Source organism: Mus caroli, unplaced genomic scaffold (genome assembly GCF_978045245.1).
Source record: "Mus caroli unplaced genomic scaffold, Mus_caroli_1 scaffold_16, whole genome shotgun sequence".
Taxonomy (NCBI): domain Eukaryota; kingdom Metazoa; phylum Chordata; class Mammalia; order Rodentia; family Muridae; genus Mus; species Mus caroli.
The window spans coordinates 91,764,292-91,782,494 of record NW_028227271.1 but is presented as its reverse complement, the minus strand read 5'-3'; the positions used below and the strand labels follow the sequence as shown (position 1 = coordinate 91,782,494).

General features: G+C 45.4%; 1 protein-coding gene across 3 annotated transcripts in view; it reads right to left on the bottom strand.

Annotated features, from left to right (window-relative positions):
• Pdzd2 (PDZ domain containing 2) overlaps positions 1-18,203 on the bottom strand; it is a 372,386-nt gene that overhangs the window by 319,244 nt on the left and 34,939 nt on the right. The window contains exon 1 of one of the 3 annotated variants that reach the window (XM_029469406.2): positions 4,882-5,232. The exons of the other annotated variants lie outside the window; for them this stretch is intronic. The gene's annotated coding sequence lies outside the window, so the exon portion shown is untranslated. Of the gene's footprint in view, positions 1-4,881; positions 5,233-18,203 lie in introns of those variants that run through there. 3 annotated transcript variants of the gene reach the window in all.

Here is an 18,203-nt window from a genome sequence, read left to right as displayed (position 1 = left end):
TCTATCATGCGCAGCTGATCTCAAAATCCTACCGTGGGTCCTCTAAGCTGCTGTGACAGCAGAAAACGCCTTTCCGAAATTTTCCATTTAATCATTTCTGAACAGATGTGACTGGAGGTAACGAAAACTGCCAAACCCCAGTCTGGATATGCAGGGCAGGGATTACCCAGTCTTCATTCTCACCGGGCATACTTCTGAGCATTCTACTCTGCCCTTTGCCCCTCGATTATAGCTATCATGAACCATGAGTGAATGCCTGCACACTCAATGCTATTTCATGCCTCTCTGCCCTCCAACTCCAGCTCAAAACCTGCCAGCTCCAAAAAGTATTTCTGAGCTGACCCTTCACCCACCCATCGTCCTTCCTCTGGTCTGGGTTTCTCCTGTGTCCCTTCCACTATACTCTTAACACAGTGAGGAGTATGGAGTATGTGTGCATGTTTCTCTCTTACCAAAATATAAATCCCCTGCAGACAGACTTCATACTAAGTGACAGGATCTAGATTCACCTTGGAGGCAAGCCTCGGGGACAGTCTCTGGTGGACTCCCTAGATTAGGTTAATGGAGGGAGAAAGACCTACCCTGAATGTGAGCAGTACAATTCCCTGGGCTGTGTGGCCTCAGACAGCATAGAAAGATGTGAGCTGGGCACTAGCATTCATTCCCCAGCCCCTTCATCTTGACTACAGAGGCTGTGGTCCGCTGCCTCCAGCCCCAGTGGCCAAGTCGTTCCCATCATGATGGAAAATACCCTTGGAACTGTGAGCGAAAAGTCAACCCTTCCTTAAGTTCCGTTTGTCAGGGCATTGTATCACACAGATAGGAAACGAAACTTATAAATGCTACTTCCATCCCCCTGGGCAGCACACTTCAATGGGTATGGCGTGGACACACAAAAACCTCCAACCTTGTCCATGTAAAACAGCACCGACCCTCAAAGCAGCTCACGATCACCAACCCTGGAAGCAGTCCAAGCAAAGATAAACCATCTTATCTTACCTCCAGCCCCACCACAAACCAAAGCCTAGACCCTGGAAGCAGATGGCTCAGGACTGCAGGTATTCTTGGTGGCAAAGCAAGCCCCTAGCTTCCTAAGCCCTGATTTCTCAATCATAATAAGGAGACAATAATGACTCACATGCTGATGTCAGGAGCAATAAATGGAATTATTATGTAAAACTGTTAGCATTTAGTAGATGCTTACTACCTACCGGTTTCCACCCAGTCCCACTCCCCTTCTCTCCCTCCGGTGCCAAAACAAAGTCAGTCTGATAAAATCTGGATTCATAACATAAGCTGGCAGCTCCCATCTCCTGCAACTCGATCTTAGGAAATGACGAAGGAGACAAAGACTGGCCCTGGATGGTGAACCTAGAGTCACATCAGTGTCCAGAGCACCCGTGCTAGGTCCCAAGGACACCAGGCTCCTTGGTTTAGAATACAGGCATCTCAGAGACCTCCCTGTACCACAAAGCAGCTTTAGGGGTTTTGTGCTGATGCCGTGCAGCATCCTGTACTGGCTCAGTGGCAGAGGAACGGCAGAAATGCACTCCCCAACTCAAAACAACATAAATTTTCTGCAAACACACATGAGAAAAAGTCTGACAATACCAAGAGAATGCCTACCTCCTTGAAGAAAACTGACATTCCTTCCCCCAGAAGCCAGCAACTGTCAATTACTTTCAGATAGGGGTTCCCACCTATCTGATGCCCCTCCCTGATGAATTAGACAGGTTTTTTTGTTTTGTTTTGTTGTTTATTTATTTATTTATTTATTTATTTTTGAGACAGGATCTCACTATGTAGTCTTAGCTGGCCTGAAACTAAGTCACTATGCAGACCCAAGCTGGCCTCTGGGACTAAATGCATGAGCTACCCAGTTTGGCCCATTAGTAAGTGACTTAATACAAGCACTGCTTGAGTTAGCCTAGGCTATGTCAGAGAGCAAGAATTCGAGGCAATTTAGCATTCTAATGTCATTCCCCATTTCCCCAGCTTCTTACTACACAATGTTCCTGTTGTCTGATGGCATTCACAATGCCCATTCCATTCTGTTCTGTTAATTTTTAAAAGTTAATTTTTAATTATTTCATATACTATATTTTGAGATAGGAAGGATCTTGTGTGTGTGTGTGTGTGTGTGTGTGTGTGTGTTGGGGTTGTGGGGAAATTCATGTCATTCTCAATAAAGTACCAGTTCTATGCCAGGAGAAGGTTAGACCTCAGGTGAATTATGCTCAGTGTGGTGGTTTAAATGAGATTGCTCATAGGGTAGAATACATGGTTCTTAGTTGGTAGAACTGTTTGGGAAGGATGGGGAGGTGTGGCCTTGTCGGAAGAAGTGTATGACTGGAAGCAGGCTTTGGGATTTCAAAAGCCCATGCTGTTTTGAGTTAGCGACTCATGCTTGTGGACCAAATGTCAGCTCCCAGCTACTGCTCCAGTGCTATGCCTGCCTGCCTGCTGCCATGCTCCCCACCATGATGGTCATGAACTCAAACCCTTTGGAACGATGATCTCCGTGTTAAACTCTTTTTTTTTTACAAGTTGTCTCAGTATTGGTGTTTTAGGATAGCAATAGAAAAAAGACTAAGACACTTAGTATTGGGTTCAAGTTGTAACCTCTAGTCATGTTCTGCAAACTGATGCAGGGAGGTCAGATATCTGTGACCTGGGGTTCGGGGTGCTATGGTGACAATGGAACCCTCAGGTCATCAAGAACATCATGACCGTTTATGAGAGAGGAGCACACACACCACAGGATGGGGGACATTCATTCCAATACCATTAGGTGTTCTATTGGCCAGTACTCATGGGTCAGAGGAGTCCAGAATCTATGGGTCTGGAGATGAGAGTTACTTTGGGTTCAGTTTGGAAGCACAGGGAGGTGACATGCATTAGCACACGTCAGAGGTCCCAATATTCGGGAGGCTGGGGCAGGACGATCGTGGATTTGAGACCAATATGAGCTACATAGCAAGTCCCTATTTTAAAAGTGACAAACAATGGCTGCCATTGTAAGAACATCTCCTCCAAGCATCCCATTCAGCTCGCTCAGACTTTGCCTTTCATTCATTCATACAGTCCACCACCTACACTGTCAGGCCCTCTAGGGGGCAGTATTGATCCCTTGGGGCAGTGGAATAAGCCCATCACTGCTATAGCTGGCCCGTTTCAGGAATTTTAAGGAATAATGGCAGGTGGATATTTGCTTGGCTTAGAGGCGGTACAAATCCAGGGAAGCCCTGGAATGCTGATTTTCCCCCCTCTTTTTTTTTCTGTCTTAAGAGGCTGTGGAAGTGAGAAGGATGGGGGGTGGGGTGGGCAGAGATAAGACAGCTGGCAGGAATGTAGAACTCTGGGCAAGAGAAGCACAACCCATTTCCAGTAGGATTCTGAGGGAGCTGTGCTCCTGTCTCCTCCACGAAGCTGTCAGTAAAATACGCATCCTTCAGCAAATACTTCTGATGACTGCCTGGGCAGAAATCCGTGAAGTGCTACTTCTGCTCGCAACACGAGGAGGAGGAGGTAGGAACAAAATCTGGGCCTGGACGTCCCTCACAAATACAAAGTGGTTCTTCCTGCCCGCAGTTTATGGTGTAGTGGGAGGGAGGCTTTGCAAATAAATAAACACCTATGGTTGTGTGTGCCAAGGCCTGCACTGAAAGGGATCTTGGGGAAAGCTGAAGGAAAACAAAACAAATATATATTATATTATATTTAATATAATACCATTAGGTGTTCTATTAGGGTCAGAGTCCAGAATCTATGGGTCTGGAGATGAGAGTTACTTTGGGTTCAGTTAGGAAGCACAGGGAGGTGAAGTGCACTAGCACACATCAGCCAGAGGTCCCAATATTCGGGAGGCTGGGGCAGGAGGATATATATATATATATATATATATATATATATATATATATATATTAGGATAGCAATAGAAAAAAGACTAAGACACTTAGTATTGGATATATATACGTATATATACATATATATACATATATATATATATATATATATATATATATATATACGTATATATATAGGTATTAAGGGACTGGAGAAATGGCTCTGTGATTTAATTGCATCTGCTGCTCTTTCAGAAGACCTGGGTTCGGTTCCCAGCACCCATATGGCAGCTCACAACCATCTGTTTCACAGGATCCAATGTCCTCCTCTGGCCTCCTCAGGTACCAGTCACACACATGGCACACATACATACCCACAGGCTAACACTCATATACATAAAGTAATAAATAAATAAATAAATACATCTTTTGTTTATAGTTTTTTTTTTTTTTGGTTTGCATTTTACTTGAGACAGGCTCTCCCTTTTGTGCAAGGTAGACTCAAACTCACTATCTAACTGAGGATAACTCCAAAATCCTGATCTCTCTGCCTCAACCTCCCATTATAAGTGAAGGGTAGGCAGCGGAATCAGAGCAGAGTCTGGACTTCTCTGGGTGGCACCTCTGAGGACGACCTGTGAGAACCCTGGATGCGCAAGCACTTCTGTCCTGCTTTGTATTGGTCTTCCCAGCGTGACCACCATAATCATACAGACAGTATTTACCTCCTAGGGGTGGCTGGATGGTGGTCCCCTCTGGTATCCACATCTCAGTTGCGAGAACCTGTGAATGTTATATTATTTGGGAAAAGGGTCTTTCCCGATGTGATGAAGTTAAGGACCATGAAAGGAGATACTTAGCTTGTATCATCCAGGCTTTCCTGACATGCTATGCCACACACACTTACAAGAAAAGCAGAAGGGAACCAGACACAGGCGAGAGGCAGAGGCAGCAGAGGAAGACAGCCATAGTGACAGATATATCTAAGGGATGTGTAATGCTCCCTGCAGCTGGGCAAGGGAGAAAGAGGCCTTACCCGGTTCCTTCAGGAGGCAGTGTGGCCCTTGCTGGCTCTTTGCTTTGGGGTCTTCGGCCTTCATAATTGGGGAAAAATAAATGCCTATTAGGAGGGTAACACACTGAGCATCCTGAACAGCAGAAGGACAGCAAGCATCTCTAAAGCGGATCTAGTAGATTCCAGGCACCAGTCATTGTGCAAACCCATCCAACAACCCCATGCAGTATTTCCATTTCTCAGATGGGCAAACTGATGCTAAATGAGGAAAGCTGGCCAAGGTGGGCTGGGATGGAGGGAACATAACCCTCCATGGACTGCTCTCTCCAGCTAGAAGAACAGAGCTTCCTGGACAGGGTCCTACTTCTCTGCAGGCGGCTCAGGGATCTGCGTATTGGGACTGAGCTTATTTTTGATCCCAAATGATATTTTTACCAGATTTATCTCTGAGGTTTGGCTTCTTCTAAAAGTCAGGGGATGACTAATTGTGGGGACAAAAAGACAAGATCTCAAATGACCTGAGTGGTGTTTCTGATGGATTTGCCAGAACGTAAATAGCCCTGATGGGCCTGTGGGGTGTTTCTCATTCTTTGTAAGGAAAGCCTAGGAAGCCAAGGCCCAACCCAGAGATGCCTTAGTACTGACTATAGGAACGATAGACAGACAGACAGACAGACAAGCTCACTCTATATGATAAACACAAGGAAAGTCTACCTTCCCAGAAATCTGCCTGACCCAGAGATCAGTACACCAGAAGCAAATTTCTAAAGTTTCTCTGGGAACCTCCTCAGGGAAAAAAAATCAGTTGGTTGTGCCCAGGAATCTGGGAGTCCAATTCCCCGTAATAGTATTCTGCAGACTCCAGTAAGAGAGGAGACGTTTATGGACTAAAATAAACTCCAATATGTTAACATATCAGATGTTCCATATAGTAATAGACGGCCTGGACCCACTTGAACAGCAATACACCTTGTAGCTACATGTGGCCTTATCAGGAGGCAGAGCCTGGATAAATCAATCCTGAAACCCATGGATTTCCAGGTCTCCATGGTCCTCGTATATAAGAAACAATTTGCTGATGCCTTTAACACCACTGCTTGGGTAACTGAAAATACTAATTGCCCCCAAGGAGGCTTGCAAACTCAACACAAAGCTCTCAAAAGAGTAGCGTTGTCCCATTGCGATCTGGCTAATCACGTCCTACTTAAAGAAATCCAGTTCTCTCAAGCAGAGCAAGTATTCAGTCAACGTGACCATGTATTTATTCAGTCTCCACAGAGAAGAAAACAGAGACGGCTCCCTAGGAATGCTTTTCTTTAGCTTCTTTTGAGATGGCCTGCTGGGCCACCAGGTCTCACCTCAAGGGCTCAGCCTGTGTGGTCTCCAAATGGAGCCAGGTCTTTGCCCTGGGTCACCTGGGAGCAGCGAAGGATAAGTAGAAAAGAGGCTTAACATGGGACTTGCTGGGTTCTGCCACAATGGTGGGGGAGTAGCAAAGGAACATGGATCAATTTTAGGTACAAGGTGCTGTTATGTGAATAGCCTCAAGGCCTGGGATCCAAACAAACCAGTGGATAGGAGGGACAGAGTCCTGCTTGATTCTCCCACCCCAACTTCTAGGAGATCTGTTTAAGAGTCGCCAAGGCCTTTGCTGAGGCAAGTCCACACATTTGTTTGTAACTCCGCAATCCAAATAGCTTTGGCCCATGAGTTTACTCCGCAAGGCATGAGACATTGTCTGATCTGAACTTAGTCTCTCTTTACCTGGTCCTTACAATAGTCTTACATTGGGCTGCTGCAATGTTAATTCACTTGAAAACAAGGGATTATAACAAACCCCACCGGAAGTACTTCCTAACACAGTACAGCGAGCACACCATCTTTCTCAAGATCCCTCCAAGGCTGAGCTCTAAACCACATCTGGCTCTGAGGGTTCCCAATAAAGAACCAAGAACGGACAATGACAGCATTTCCATCCCGAGTTCATAGGCTGAGATCCCAGGACTCCCTCGCCCTCTCTGCTTACCATATGACTGCAGGAAGACAGAGACATTAGGGGACTGAAGGAAAAAGTATTTGCTGTAGAAGCCTGAGAACCCGAGACTCATGTAAAAGCCAAGTATGGCCACTCACTTCTGTAACCTTGGTGCTAGGTTGGTAGAGAACATAGAAAGATCCCTGGAGCTCTCTGTTGGCCTGTTGGTCTAGATAAAATGGCTCAGTGAGAAACCCCATCTCAAAAATAAGGTGAAGAACGACAGAATCCTTACACTGAATTCCACATGTGCATACACAGGTGAGAGGTAGATCCACTCTAAGATAGGTCTGGCCCCCATAGACTCATGTGCTGGAATGGCACTATAAGGAGGCACTATAAGTGGCACTATAAGGAGGAAGTGTCAATGTGTAGGTGGGTTTTGAGGTCTCCTATGCTCAAGTTCCACCCAGTTTGGAAGATAGCCTCTTCCTTGCTGCCTGAGGATCAGGATGTAGCACTCAGGGCTCCTCCAGCACCATGTCGCCTTCATGCTGCCATGCTTCCCACTATGATGACAATGGACTAAACCTCTGAAACTGTAAGCCAGCTCCAATGAAATGTTTTTATTTATAAGAGTTGCCTTGGTCATGGTGTTTCTTCACAGCAACGAAGCCCTAGCTAAGATACCACATGTGCATATACATGGGAGAGACAGAGGGTGCTTACATTGAATCCCACATGTATACACACATAAAGTCAGGGGTTTTTAAGGAACAGATTCCCCTCCCCCTTCTTCTCTCCAGCTTTACTCCCTCCCTGTCCCACTTGGCCATGTGAAGATGCAGAAAGAACTCTGCAAGCCAGGAAGACAGCCCTCACTAGAATCGGCCATGCTGGTGCCCTGATTTCAGCTTTCTAGCTTCTTTTAAGTCACTAAATCCTTGGTATTTTGTTATAGCGGCTTTAGCAGATTGATACTAACAAGTAGAGTGCTGCTTCGACAAATAACTAAAAATATGGAAGTATTTTTGGAGCTAGTATTTTGGGACAGAGATGGTAAGAATTTTAAGGAGCATGATAACTAGAAAAACTCGTGTCAACGAATAGGATGTTGGTACAAATATTAAAAATGAAAAAAAAAACTGTGGTGATTTGACTGAGAATTCCACTGCTACACACACACACACAGAGGCTCATATGTTCGAATACTTGGTCTTTGGTTGTTGGAATTGTCTGAGAAGGATTAGGAGGTGTGGCCTATTGGAGGGAGTATGTCACTTGGGATGTGCTTGATGTTTCAAAAGAAACCTATCCTTGCCAGGATACTCTCTGCCTCTTGCTTGTGAGATGTGGTCTCTCAGATGTTCCTACCACTACGCCATTGTACTGGCTAGTTTTGTGTCAACTTGACACAGCTGGAGTTATCACAGAGAAAGGAGCTTCAGTTGAGGAAATGCCTCCATGAGATCCAACTGTAAGGCATTTTCTCAATTAGTGATCGAGGGGGAAAGGGCCCTTGTGGGTGGGACCATCTCTGGGCTGGTAGTCTTGGGTTCTATAAGAGAGCAGGCTGAGCAAGCCAGGGGAAGCAAGCAAGCCAGTAAAGAACATTCCTCCATGGCCTCTGCATCAGCTCCTGCTTTCTGACCTGCTTGAGTTCCAGTCCTGACTTCCTTTGGTGATAACAGCAGCATGGAAGTGTAAGCTGAATAAACCCTTTCCTCCCCAACTTGCTTCTTGGTCATGATGTTTGTGCAGGAATAGAAACCCTGACTAAGACAGCCATCATGGACTCTTAATCCTCTGAAAGCATAAGCCCCATTAACCGCTTTCTTTTATAAGTTGCCTTAGACATGGCGTTTTACCACAGATATGGAACAGTAACAATGACAGACACTAAACAGATCATTCTGGTCAGGTCTCAGATACACAGAAAAATGAAGGAAAGGGGAGAAGCCAGGAACCTGGCTGAACTCATGTTCTGGGATTTCTCTACCAGCCTTAGGCATCCCCTCCAGGAAACCTATATTGACCAACCTGACCTTGCTATAACCAGACATTTCTTTCTCATCGGTTCAGGCTTTGTGATGGTGGATCTTGATTGTCAATCTGACTACATCTAGAATCAACTAAAACTCAAGCTGCACTTAGCCTCCTAAGGGCTCACCTTAAAGGCGTGAACCACCACTCCAGAGTGACTATAATTTTGATACTATTATTTATATATTAGAATTGATAATTCTTACAAATTGTCTAATCTGTGACTTATTGAATTTTCATGAGATATATTATAAAATATTATATCCCTTACAGCTATAAGGAATTTTCTTATTTGGATTTTTTTTTTTTTTTTTTTTTTAGTCAGAAAGGTCTGTCCTAATTCTGGGCCTCGCTTTCCGGAGGCTAAAAGGACATGGAAGAGGAAAGCTTTTGCTTTTTGCTTTTTGCCTTTTGCCTTCACTCTCACTGGCAAGCTCATCTACCCAGCCCCTGAGGCAACCCTTCACCTTCATTAGAACCCGCTTCTTAGGGATTCTAAGATTAGCAGCTCTGCGGGTGTCTTCTAGGATGCTAGCACCAGGAAGTGCTGAGACCTCCAACTTGCTGAACAACTACCAGATGCATGTATATGTATGTCTATGTATGTATATACACACACATATATACATATAAATACACAGATATATCATAATATATTATGAAAATCAGTAGGTTGCAGATTAAACAATTTGTAAAAAGTATCAATTCTAATATACAGATAATGATATAAAAATTTTAGTGGCTCTGGGAATAATGGTTCATGCCTTTAAGGCAAGTAGTTAGGAAGAGAGTTGGGAGAACTGCCATCGTTCCTGTCCCCAGATGAAAAGTTTAAGAAAAAGATCTAATTTGCTTTTAGACTAAGAATTTGAAGTGTGGTAAATACTGTGCCTAAATACTGAATCCTCAGTATCTAGGAAGCTAGAGCAAAGGGATAGCCACAAGTTCGAGGTCTACCTGGGCTACAGAGTGAGTTCTAGACCAACGTAAACTGAGATGGGTCGATCTCTGTAAATTTGAGACACCTGGTCAACCTAGTGAGCTTGAGGGCAAAGCAGGGCTACATAGTGAGACCCTGTCTCAATAAAAAAAAAGAGCAAAAACCAAAACAAAACAAAACAAAATTTAAACGTGACTGCTTTCCCCTCTGTAAATTCAACAGGAATCCAATTAAAATGCCAACAAGGAGTACTTTTAGAAAAATCCTCTAGGAAAAGAAATATAATAGCCGTAGAAATTATGAAAGAGGGGTCTGTGAGAGAGAAAGCCTGGTCTTGTACGAATTTACGCTTTTTGTCAAGCTACAACAATAGAAGGAATTTGGAGACGGAGAGCAAACAGACAGGGCGCAGTGCAGAGTAAAATTCCTGAAGCTAGCTCAAGTGTGTACTGAGCGGCAGGCACTGTTCAAGATGCTGACCGGTGGACACCAAGCAAAACGAACAAAGGTCTTGCTGTTTTGATCCATGTTTTCATCGCTGCAACCAAAACACCCGAGAAGGGCTCACTGGCTGCCAGCTCTGCCAAAACCCCACAAGCTCTAGGACACGGGAGTTTCTCAGCCTTCCTAACACAGTTTAATACAGTTACCCTTTAATACACTTCCTCATAATGTGGTGGCCCCAACCATAAAATTATTTTTGTTACTAATTCAAAATGGTATTTTTTGCTACACTTATGCAAATCGTAATGTAGATAGCGGATATGCAGGATACCTGCCTGATATGTGACACCCCCACCCCAGAGGGGTTGTGACCCACAGGCTGAGAACCGATTCTCTTGAATCAGCAAGAGACTGCAGCATCAAAGAATAAGGTCAAGAGTGATAGAGGACACATGATGTCCCCCTTTGATCCACTTCTCTCTGCCCCCAACAGCAATGGGATGGCAGGTGCACACAGGACCACCTATTACATAGGTTATTCAAACCCATGCTCACGGTGGTGCATTAAATGCCCTTAACCACCAAGCTAACTCTCTAGCCCTGTATCAGTCTTCAAAAACATCCTCCTAAGCGCCATTAAAATGAAGAAAAGACTTCAAAGAAAGAGTACAGCCCTGCCCCCACTAGACTGTGCGCTAGTGCACACTTTCACTCTGCATGCGCATCTTATGACCTCCTTTCCTGTGTTTTGTTTGTTTTTGAATGTTCTGAGATGTTTGTACCTTCAGGCTCTGTTGGAAGTCGCTTGTACCCAAGGCCAAGCAGTAAAAGTGGCGGGGAAGCCGCAGGGCTGCCAACGAGGGTGTTTAATGAGCAAAACTTAAGGGCTGAATGCAAATAACTAGTAAACACCAGATGGCAGGGGTCAGGCAGGAGATCCCTCAAACAGATAGATTCAGAGCCTTGCTCAGGCCCAGAGAAAGATAAATGGCTCCCATCTGATTGGGGGTGGCAGAGTGTCAGGGAGTTCACACAGGAACCTGGTCCAAGAAGGAAAAGGTCTGAGGACAGGGAAGGAAATGGACTGTTTGGCCCAATGTGAAAATTCATCAGTAGGTTTTTCAATGTTTAGCTTTCCTGCACTCTCTGAATGTGTGAATCACGAACACATACACATGGGCGCAAACAAAACTCAATGAAGTCATTGCCAGCGACTTTAATGGGAAAGGGAGGTTCCCAATTAGCCCTTATTTGTACTTTTAAAAAAGTCTTTAAAAGTTTATGCCTTATTTAAATACAAAGTTAATAGTACCAGTTAGTGCTAGCGTCATTTGCTGTAATAAAGCTTTTAATTGGAAGCAAGAGTCTACCATTCCACCTCTCCTAATTAACTTTATGGGAAGCCAGGCTTCTGGAAACACAAAGCCATCATGAGGTGTTGATATTTTTCCCTGGGTGTGTTTTTTCTAACTCTAGACACAGTGCCTTTGAACAAATCAAATTATTAGCATCAGCCTTACATACTCAAACTTAAAACTGATCACAGACCTGAAAGCTTTTCAGACAAAGGCTGGCCTCTGTCATGATCAGGACTGACCAAGATACTGGCAGCACTGTGCACGTGCCTCTCCCCGCAACAGTGGTTCTCAAAATGTGGGTCACGACCCCTTTGGGAGTCAAACGACCCTTTCACAGGGGTCACATATCAGATATTTACATTACAATTCATAACAATAGCAAAATTAATTATGAAGTAGCAATGAAAATAACTTTTTGGTTGGGGGGGGGTCACCACAACATGAAGAACTGGATTAAAGGGTCCCAGTGTTAGGAAGGCTGAGAACCTCTGATCTACATGGAAAGAGCAGGCCATCTTCTCACTCCTTGCTCTCCTCTCCTCCTTTAAACTTGCCTTCTGGGAATAATTTTCCAATCATATAATTATCTCTGTGGGTCTTAGAGAGAAAAAAAGAATATGGTGTTTCAAAAAAAAATTATACCCTTCTTTCGGTCCTATATTAAGCATTCTTTACATCTGGTAAAGGAATCTAAACTATGTTACTCCAATATATTTAGTTGGTGTGAACACCTCTCTACCGTGCTCACTCTTAAATTTGCTTGTCTTTAGAGAAGCTAGCTCGGGCAAGCTGAGGTTTTTACATAAAGATGCTTCAGTTCCTCAAAAGCATGACCCAAAACACCGGGGATAAGAACCGCTGCTAAAATCAGCTTGCAAATATCATAAAAAGGATGTCTAATCTAGCTTTTCTACAGGTAAACCTTTTATTATAGTGATTAGCCTGTGAAGAGTTCTCCATGTCTGAGAAACCACAAGGCATTTTTGCCATTCAATGTGGCAGGAAAGGCAAGTAGGGACAGGTGTGGAGACACAGGCGCACATAGACACATGTGCACATATAACAGAAACCTGAAATGTTCATATATGAGAACTAGATAACGCTGTGAAAGAAGCGAAACTCAGAGTTTTGGGTGTTGAGGGAATAAAATTAATACTCAGAAGCGGCTGCATCAGACTGACCCTGGACCATTAGTCCAATGGCAAAGTCAAGGGCTGCTCAAAAACCGACAGCCGGTAGTCAAGTTCCGACTGTTACTTAATTGTTATTGTAAAGATGTATCCTCCTGCAAGAGGAGCTGCAATCTAGTCACTCTGTGTTGTCTTTTTAGTGCCCCGAGGTAAGAAACTCTGAGATTAAGCTGTGATGCTACAAAGAGCTCTGTGGGATCCTGGATCAGATCCTAGAACAGATAAAGGGCAGTCAAGCAATCTGCACCAAGTAGGGGGATTTAGTTTAGAAAACTGCACCAAGACCAGTCTTCAGCTCTGACAGGTATACTGTCCACATATATATTAACCACATGTATATTAAGCACATATATATTAACCACAGTGGAAGCACTCCTCAGAGGGGTGGCTCAATGGCATAGCACTAAGCCTATCACAGCAAAGCCCTGGGTCTGATCCCCAGTACCACAAAGATCAGTCAATACATAACTAAACAGAATGGGACCAAGACTAACTCTTGATATCTGCGTGTAAGTTTTCTGTAAATCTAAAATAATTTCAGAATAAAAAAATTCATGACAAATAAAACAGCTGTCACTAAGTATCAATAGTCTAACTTTCCTAAGCTCTTAATGTTAATCACGTGGTAAAGAAAACAAAACTAATTTCCCACCCAAGGAGTAGCTTGATACAGTGGCAAATATTCTACAGGGTCCGCCTTGAGCATAAGAAGGCCCAAGGAAGAAATTTAGATTTGGCCAATCCTCTAAAGGCGTCATCAACATTCTGCGTCATTATCTGAGAAGCCCAGGCTGGTAAAAGAGGCACAACCAAGACCGTTGCTATAACGCATCTCTTAGAACCACAGGAGACAAGCTACCCAACCGGGCACTGCCAAACTGTACCTACAATGGGAGGCATTTACAAACCCAGCAGGGCCTGGCTCCTACTCAGAGATTTCAAGGTCGAGCCAGCATTGCTTCCAGAGAGCAGCAGAGTAATGAAGCTCACATGTCCAGGCAGAAGGCTGGCAGGCCAGGCTGACGACTCACTTGTTTCTGGCTGGCACTTGTTCTCCACTAGGGTCTGGCCACACACTCCGGAGCAGGATGCAGGTTGGTCCCAGCCCCTCTCTCGGCTGGCTTACCTCTGAGAATCAACCTTCCCCACAAACTCTCCGGTGACCGAATCCCACTCTCAGCTCAGTCTTACCTCCCAGTAGCAGTGGGGCTCCGAGATTTTATTTGGACCCAGAACTGTTTTTTCTCTGATCTGAAAGATGGATATGGATAGAGGTTTTTTTCCTCTTGCAATGTTTACAAAACAAATGCTTCCCACACTCCCCTGCCCCCCACCTCCATTTCCTATCTGACAAGAACCTTTTCCGGAAAGGGAAGCTAATGTCGCCATCATAGCGGCCCCCTACGACCCTGGTGATGGAGAGTGCTACCATATAAAGGTGGTTTTGTCCCTCAAAGGTTTACATGCTGGGAGCTTAGTTCTCAGTGTGGTGCTGAGAACACTGTCGCTGGATGGGATTAAGGTCGTGTCCAAGGGCTCGAGGTTTCCTGAGTGAATTTTTCTTAGCGTAAGTTGTTCTAAAAGAGTAAAACCGGCCGCTGGGTTATGCCTGCCTCCCTCTTCCGCCGTTCAATTACTCCTTCCTGGAAGCACTGTCACTACAGAGATGCCATAAAGTCCATACCAGGGCAGAGCCGATGCCAGTGTCATACCCTTGAACCTTCAAAACTGCGGGATGAATAAAGCTCTTTTCTGCAAAAAAACCAGCTTCAGGAATTTCATTATACAGACAGACAACAGACGGCCTGCCATGGACAAACCACCTTGTGGTCCTGTTCTCTGCCCACCTCCATTGGGGCCCCGTTCTTCCAGCCCACCTCCACTATGGTCCTGTTCTTCCAGCCCACCTCCACTGGGGGCCCCGTTCTTCCTGGCCCACCTCCTTTGGCTTTTCAGAGACAGCTACTCTTAACTCTGTACACAAGGAAGACTGAAAGGAAGAATGGGGACTCCCAGAGTTTTCTAAATCATTTCTGAAAGATGAAGCACATCAGAAACATACAATGATCCTATGTCTGATACCAGAGCAAGAGGAAAAAGAAACTGCATTTAAAACTGAGCTGAACATTTGAGGAAACCATGCTATTCAAAGGCTTGACAAAGTTGGACAAATCCCATGTTCTTCTGTAAGTTCAGGGATTCCCTAGACACCTTGAGGATAAATTTAAAGAGCCTTAGTTTATGCAGGTTTGGTGTTACAGGGGCTGAGATAATCAGAAGGGGGTCTTCACATTTTCTGATACTCATTCCTTGAAGGCAGATAAAACAATGGCTTAGTGTGTATAAATATCTGATTCTCCAAACTTATAGTGCATAAGTCAGAGGTTGTTCTGGCTCATTTCTTAAAAGATACTTATTCCATATATGCTTGCTGGAAAGAATAAGTTAAATGAGCTAGTATGTTTGAGACACGGGGAACAATGCTTGCTGGATCCCAGGCAAGCTAGCACAGTGGTAAGCATCTTTTCAGCTCATAGCAGCCCACAGGATTCTGCAGAGCATCGGAGTGATGCTCAGGGAAAAACGTCTCACAGGGGAAAGCCAAGCCACCGGAGCCTGCTTTCTAAAACCCTGTTTCTAAGAGGGAAATGTTCGAAAGCATGCACTGCTGGAATGTCTTCAGGCATAAGCTGCTTTGCAAAAGAATGAAAACAAACAGTTTGGTTTCCACCAGAAATTCTGTAATCTGTGCCAGTCTATTGTGGACTTTCAGTTAAGAAAAGAGGAGAGGTACCTGCCTGCGAGGCCATGGGTGTGTGGGAAAGAGGGGAGCGGGAGAGAACCCACGTCCTGCCAGAGTTCAGGACGTGGGAGAACTGTGCACACTTTCCATGCGGCCCCAGGTGGGCATCTGGCTGTGTTAAGCCACTGAGCCCACATGGCAGGTGGTGGACAAGGGGCAGCCCCAGGTACCAGGTTCTTAGCCTCTGGCATCCCACACTGGATACAGTGGAGGAGTTGAGAACAGAATAGGGGCCCTGGGGCTGCACTCGGCCCCAGGGATGAAAGGAGGAAAGGGCAGGGGGAGAAGGGGTGCTGGGTGGTTCCCACACAGGCGAGAATCCTTAGTCCTGTCCCGTCCAGTCGTCCGTGGCTGCAGCATAGGAAGGTCTTCTGGTGGGAGGTTAGATGAGGCTTATTAGGAGAAAGCCTATCCCATCATTCAAGCACAGCAGGCCTTGATGAACAGACAGTCTATAGTTTTAGAGCTTTATTGTAGAAAGGCAGGGAGAAAGGAGAGAAGGGAGAAAGAGAAGGAGAGGCTGGCCATGACCACGTGGAGAGAGGGGGGAAGTGAAGGAGAGAAAGAGGGCTAGAGAGTAAGAAAGGTGAAAGCTTAAGAGAGTAAGAGGTGGGGCCAAGCAGCCCCTCTTATAGCGGGCTGGGCTACCTTGCTGTTGCTAGGTAACTGTGGGGAGGAGCATACCTGTCTATAGTCAGGTAACTGTGGGGGTGGAGTCTAGCCAGAATGCCAGAAGCATGGGACATTGTCTGCGTGACTGATAGCCATAGACCTCCCCTGTGGGGACTGTGGGGGCAGTAACTTCGACAGGAGCCAGGGGTCCAGTAGACATGATTGAATGCCTTCCATCCCATGTAGGTGGAAATTACCACCCACTGGGTCCCACCGGGGTTCAAGACCTAAGCTCGACTGGAGACCAGGCTGTCTGTGTCACATTGCCCCACCCCTGCCATCTTAACAGTAAGTCTGCACCATGAGAAATGAAGCAGTCTCCTGAATGTACAAGTCGGCCCTTCCTTGGAGATGGTACCAAACAGTTAATACAGTTTCCTTTACATACATACATACATGCATACATACATACATGCATACATACATGCATGCATACATACATACATGCATACATACACATGCCTCTGATAAAGAGGATTATACATTGGACATCGGGCAAAGTAGTAACTAAGAACAGAGCAATTTTAACAAATAACTACACTAAAAGCTATGTGGATGTGAGCTCTCTCTCCTCCTCCTCCTCTTCTCTCCCTCCCTCCCACGTAAAAGACCCAAGATAAATACTACCATGTTCAGTAAGAAGTTAACTGTAACTGAAATCTTAGAGGGTGAAATTGATAAAGAGGTAACCAAGCCTGCTCTCACACCCCCTTCTCCTTCCCCCTCCCACACCAGAGAGAGAGAGAGAGAGAGACTTCCTTGGCTAGCTCAATGAAGGATGTCTCAGAAGCCATACAACCACCTTTCCCATGTCGCCCTTTCCCAATCAGTCTGACAGGCCGACATTTATTGACATCACTGAGTGACTAACAGGAAGTTGTGAGATTGACCAAGTGGGAATGGACTGCCATCTAATCCTTCTGATAAAATACAAAGAACAGAAGTAAGCGGTATAGCATTGTCTGGAAAGCAGAGTGTTGTGAAGAGCCGCTCAGACCACGCTCCAACGGATACCCTCAGCCCAGAAGCCCCGCTGCACACGCGGCCTTCAGGCACAGTCCCGAATGGTCTCAGGAGCTGCCTCCACTGTAGGAGGATAAGTTGGAGGATCCCAACCACAACTCAGGACAGTTCTTAAGGGCTGCTTAAGGGCTGCCCTAGCCTAGTGAGCCTAGGGATTTTCTGCCCTGTCCTGGGAATAAACTGTGATGTAGAAGTGTAAGGAAAAGAAACCCTTCCCTCCCCAGATTGCTTTTCCTCCTGCCCAGCCTCTCCTCCGACCTTCCAGGCCTCTGCACGTGTAACCCCTCAGAATCCAAACATTAACTCACAGCAGGTCCTGGGGGGATGCCCACTGCTGACCCTCCCCCACCCCCGAATGTTTGGGTTTTTATAAAGAGCTCTACTGAGGTGCCAATGGTGTGCAAAAAGTGAACTTAAACTACGCAACTTGATGTGTGTTCTTTTTCTTTCCTTTATGCATTCATGGATTGAAGGGCCGTGTGCATGCTAGGCCAAGTATCCTACGATTGAATCCCTCTCTCTGTTCCCGTGCTGGCTGATGTTTAGGTCAGCTTGATATAGGCTCGAGTCATTTTAGAAGAGGGAGAAACTCAGCTGAGAAAATATGTCCACCAGATGGGTCTGTGGGCAAGCCTGTGGAGCATTTTCTTAATTATCAGTAGGTATGAGGGGGGTTCGTTCCATTGCGAGTGCTGTCACCCCTAGGCAGGTAGTCCTGGGTGGTATAAGAAAGCAGGCTGAGTAAGCCGCAAGGAGTAAAAGCCAATAGGCAGTGGTCCTTCATGGCCTCTGCATCAATCCCTGCCTCCAGGTCCCTGCCTTGACTTTCTTCACTGATGGTCCGTGACGAGGACGTGTAAGCAGAAATAAACCCTTTCCCTGCCCAGATTGCTCT